Source organism: Centrocercus urophasianus, unplaced genomic scaffold (assembly GCF_019232065.1).
Source record: "Centrocercus urophasianus isolate 14NV4802_14NV808 unplaced genomic scaffold, USGS_Curo_1.0 seq_9, whole genome shotgun sequence".
In the NCBI taxonomy this organism is placed as follows: Eukaryota; Metazoa; Chordata; class Aves; order Galliformes; family Phasianidae; genus Centrocercus; species Centrocercus urophasianus.
In genome coordinates, this window is record NW_024885532.1 from 9,580,515 (window position 1) to 9,586,514 (window position 6,000).

Sequence of the window (6,000 nt, forward strand, 5' to 3'; positions counted from 1 at the left end):
AAAGCAAAAAATGTTGCTATGCTGTAAAAATTGCTAGAAAACTGCTCTGTTTGCCTTAATGTATCTCTCGACAGCCAGATTCATCGGGCTCATGACAACTGAGCTCAGATAGAGTGAGCTATTAAAGCCCTGCAAGTAGCTGGGGGAAGCAGCGGATCGCTGCACAGCTGTATCCAGCACACGTTCTGCAATAAGGAGTCATGATGGGTGAGATGTTAAAGCATCCTCTGCCTGCTTCAGTATCTAATGAAACATTTGGGACAAATGACATTGGTTTCTACAAGCAAAGAGCTTAGCTTCTGCGGTCATTACGTTTGGGCAGGGAGTAAGACATGCTGAAACTTGCAAGATTTCAAGGAAGCTGGGCTTGAAGCTATGAAAGTCAATGTGCAAGGAGAGATTGTGGCCTCATATGGTAATGCTTTTAACTCCTTCCTGCAGCTAGAGATTTTTTTTTTCTTTCAAATTTCACCCAGTCTGTGTCCTAAAGCAAATTGTTCCCTCTTTCAGAAAGTAAAGAGAAAGAAGAAGCCAGGCACACTGTAACAGCTAGGAAGTCTCTTCTTTGTAGATCTGGCCTGAAATCTTGGGGAGGTCATTTTAGGTAGACTGAAGCTTTTGGATATTATAAATAGTATTGAATAGTAATGCACTGGATCAAGCTGCCAGGGAAGTGGAGGAGTCACCATCCCTGGAAGTGTTCAAGAAACTTGTGGATGTGGCACTGAGGGCCATGGATTAGTGGGCATAGTGGGGATGAGTTGACAGCAGGACCAGATGGTCTTAGAAGTCTTTTCCAATTTTAATGATTCTACAATTCCAGGATTCTAGGATTCTAGGATTATATTCAAAGGGCAAACCAGACAAATGAGACAGCCCCCTTTGGAAAGGGTATGCCATATTGGGCAGGGTCATCTGTATATTTCTAGAAGAGGTAAAAACACATCAGCAAGGTGACAAATAACAATTCTCCCAGGAAACAACCCTGGCAAGCCGCTAATGTGAGGGATATACACTTAAACAGCTACTGTTTGTAGCTGGCTTGAAGGTCTGTCCCTAATGTACGATACAAGAACTGATACCTCCTGACTGCCAGTATTTTCACTTGAGTGAAAATGTTTTGTTTTTTTTTCTCTCAAAGCAAATATATCATAAAATATACCTGAGTTTCCACTCTGGTGCAAATACACCATTTTACAGAATCACAGAATGGCCTGGGTTGGAAGGGACCTCAAGGATCATGAATCTCCAACTCCCATGCCACATGCAGGGTCACCAACCTCCCCCCTGAATACTAGATGAGGCTGCCCAGGGCTCCATCCAACCCAGCCTAGAACACCTCCAGGATACGGAGCTTCACAACCTCTCTGGGCAGCCTGTTCCAGCACCTCACCACTCCCTCTGTAATTAATTTCCCCCTCCTAAATTTCCCCAACCTAAATCTCCCCTCCCTCAACTTAAAACCTTTTCCCTTTTTCCTGCTGTTATCCACCCTTTTGAAGAGTTGATTCCCCTCCTGTTTGTAGGCTCCCTTTAGGTATTGAAAGGATGCAATGAGGTCACCCTGCAGCCTTCTTTTCTCCTGGCTGAACAAGCCCAACTCCCTCAGCCTGTCTTCATAGGGGAGGTGCTTCAGTCCCCTGATCATCTTCGTGGCCCTCCTTTGGACCGTCTCCAACAGCTTCGTCTTTTTTTGTAGTGGGGGCTCCACACTTGGACGCAGCATTCCAGATGGGGCCTCACAAGAGCAGAGTAAAGGGAGAAGCAGAGCGGAGGGGGACACTAACACAAAATCTGCATCATTCTTTGTACTGCCATAAAGCAGATGAAGATTTATTTAAAGACATATCTACAGTATTTGATTCCAATTGCTTCTAAGGCTTTTTACAGAGGTCACAAAAAATTCACTGTCTTTGAGAAGCTCAGGCTGGCTCAGCTAGAAGCTTGGGCTCTTCTGCTATGGGAGATGTGGCTTAATTTATGTTTTGTTTGCACTTCCTGTGTGACATGGAACAAACATGCAGTACCAAGAATCTTTACATCTGAAATAGTAATTAAAGCCCTTCTGTGTTCCACAAGGGACATGATGATGACAAACGTAGAGGGACTGAACATTGAAATCTATCATAAACATTTCATATAGATGTAATGTTACACAACATTATGGGCATTTGGATATGCTCTATGTTCACTGAATCAAGGGAATGTTTGATTTGAGTTTTGCCACCAAAAAGAGATAGTGTTGCCAAAGGCAGAGCACAATACAGATCTCTTTAGACAGAAGCAGAACAACACCCCATCCTAATATTTTTGTTGAAAAATATATGTGTATATCCAAAAGGTTACTCTCTGAATGGCTTATCTATCGAGCTGAAGACTACACAGATGTGCTGATCTAACTAAACTATATATATCATTATATAAGATTAAGACTACCACTCATTAAACCAGCGGATATATTTTTAGGCAGTTGACTCATTGCATAACTATGACAGCACACTTCAAACATCTGAAAATAAGCCAATATTCCTATAAATTACTTCAAAGCAAGGGGGCAGAATTCAGGCTTTTCACAGCAGACATCACAGCTCAGCAGGCCTCGGGCTGGCTCGCTGAGGCAGAGCTGCCTCTGCTTTCAGATCTCCCCATGGCTGTCTGTATCTACTCTCTGCTCCCACCTGCTGTGGTCCAGACAGCTGGTCTCAGAAGCAGTACAGAACATCCCTAGCCTTTTTGTGATCTGAAGATAACAAACACATGAAAATTCAATTTACAGCATTTGTTATTCTTCTAATGTATACTCATTTCTGCTTGTTAGGATGGAATATGTCTTTATCTATTTTCATGAAAGCAAAATAATATAATATTGACCAGGTTTACTGACTCTAGATGACAAGACAAAGGACTAAACCAAGATCTGTTGTCTCAGTAAATAAAAGTGTCTTAGTTTCATCTGGGATGGAATTGTTTTCTTTGGAGTGTCTGATATCATGCTATGTTTTGTTTTAAGAGAAAAACAATGTTGATAACACACTGACGTTTATAGTTGCAGCTAAGCAGTGTTGTACAAGCCAAGGCCATTTGCAGCAAAGGGCACGAGGAGCTGGGAGGGAACAGAATTAGGACAGCTGACTTAAACTGGGAAATGGGATATTCCATACCACATGGCATCATGTGGAAGGATTTTGAAGGGGCTGGAAGTTCTTCTTTCTCCTCCACTGCTTGGGAATCACTGGGGGATAATGAGCAATTCCTTGTGCATCATTTGTTATATACATTCATATATATATATTCATATATGTATGTCATTATTATTATTATTCTTTTCCTATTCTCTATCTTAGAAAATAGTTTTATCTCAACCCACGAGTTCTACTTTGTTTTATATCCAACAGAAAATCAGAGGAGAAAGATCAAAACAATCTGTTTTGCATCAGTGAAAGAGAGAACTCTTCAGAATTTCATGTCTCCCACCATCAGTTAAGGAATGGCTCCTGTTGTTTATTATGCTGTGTGTCCACACAGAGCAGCATGTGCTTCTGGGCTTTGGGTTCTTGAAATCAGTCCGTGTGCCTCGTTAGAAATGCTACAGTAATGTGAGTACAGCTATAGGAGAGGAAATGTCATTTAGTACTGCAGACTCACCATGCATCCTAGCAGAAGCATGAAGCCAAGTGAGCACATCTGACTGGGCTTCCTGACTAAGTCATCAGTCTAGAGAGGAGCACAGCCATTTCCAAATCCGTTTGAAAGTGGGATGCTGTACTCCTTTCTGTTTTCATCCAACATTGCTCAGGATAAAAATCTCTGAGATCAGATCATTTGCACTGTGCAGCCGTACTGTAAAATTCCCAGACGTTGGATATGTGTCATCACAGTTTGTCATTTTCGCTTGAGTTAAAAATATAATAACTATTATGATATAGAATTAAAAATAGCTTATTTGGGGGAAGTTTTTAAGGAAAACAAATAAGTGGTTTTTGTACTCATTCAAATATTGAACTGTCCAAATTCAATAATTTAGATGACTTAATATTTAATTCCTGATTCTGAGTTTGTAACTCTAGATTCACTTTGCAGTCAGTGAGAGATAGCTACATTTAAAGGTAACTCAGCTCATCATAAAATAAGAGTTTAAGGCAACTGTTCCTCTGGAGGTGTCTATTTCTCTGAAATGACAATACTGCATAGGATGAATAACTTAGAATTGTATGTCTAATCTTTAGACTTAAATTTTGGCAGCTGAATCCCACCATGAATATGCTAATATAAGGCATCTATGACAAGCACTATTAAGACAGCAACTTGAATAAAAAGAATTTGACAGAAGTTAAACTATACAGTAGTTCCCATTACAGCAATGCTTTTCTCTTGCAATCGTTTCCCTACCCATCATAAATATTTCTTAGTGATATCTGCTGAAATGAAGTGCATACGCACCTGGAACCACCAGCTGAGCTGTACAGCCCATAATCTTTTATGTGAAATGTCATAAGCATCAGATGTGACATCTTTACAATACTTTTTAGCATGCTATTAAGGCACAAAAAGCCTATGATACAGTGTGAAAAAGATTGTGTGGAAATGTTGATGACTGGCTTTTATCTCTCCTACTATAGAGTATCTTAATTTTAGACATTCATAAATAAATATCAAAGAAAAAAAAAAAAAAAAAAAAGCAAGTAATAAATTAAATTGTCTGTAAAACATTGCAGAACATTATATCCAAACCTCGCAAACAGAGTTGTAGTGAAGAACAATTCTCCTGAATATTCAATATAAATCTAAGTCTAAATCTAAATCTAAATCTAAATCTAAATCTAATCTTTCAAAGTCCAAGCAAAAAAAAAAAAAAAAAGAGAGAATGTTGTCATGTTTTCTAGTATTGATCCTAACAATCTCACTGCTATTATTTTGAAGGGAACAGCAGGAAAAAAGTAGAATGTTGTTGCACACTGTTTAATATGATAAGAAGGACTGAAGATTGCCACAACATTTGTTATGAAGGCCAAAATTTAATTTATGTGTTATGTAGTGGCCTAGGTTATAAACACAAGGAACAGGAGTTGTTCATTTATTGGGAAAGAAAATGATAATGCTTGCAATACTGAAGCTCAGAATCACATGCCTGGAATGCTAAAATACCCAAGGCATGTTATTTATACAGCATACTGTGTGCAAGTGAAATCCCAGACCTGCCCTTACACTACACAGCACTGACACTATTGTCAGTGAAGATCTGAAGGCAAATGCATTCTATAGGTATGCATGGTCTTTGTGGAGAAATCCGAAAAAGGCACTTAAATTTTTCAGAAGTCATGGAATAGCTTGTATTTCCTTGACAAATTTGTAGCACTTAAATTTTGTAACTCTTAAAGCTAGAAGTTCTTATAGCTGGAGAGATACAGACCATAGTATCTAGGGCTATCAAACCTGTTGGTTGGAAACCTCTTTCCCAGCCCAGGGTACAATCATACAGTCCTGAAAGCAATTTTCAGAAAGTAGGGTAAGTTAACTTGAGGTTAAAGAAATAGTAAATATCTGCTTACAATTAAACTATTCCTTTGGGCCCAATGGGTTTTAGACTAGGAAACTTAAAATATCTCCATGTAAGTAGCTATAGATGTCTAAAATCCTGTTACAGCCAACAAAGCCTACAGAGCATTTCAGCTTATGATAATATAGACATGTAGAAGATGACTCAGCTGCCTACACACTGGTTTCCAGTGGCCCTTGATATATCTCAAGGTATGCATGAAGTCATATGGACCTATGGGAGACTCTTGCTCTTCTGGAGGAGCAGCTGGAAGCCAGACAAGATTACCAAGGACACAAGAAGTGGCATTAATGTCTCTGTGGAGTGAATGAATCATACTCCTCATGGTGGTCAGCTGACTCATTCCTCAAAGCTCCACCAACTATGAAGTCTCCTTTACAGATAGCACCAGGCATCAAATTTATCAGCCTAAAATGATCTTTCTTAATTCTTGAAATGATTCC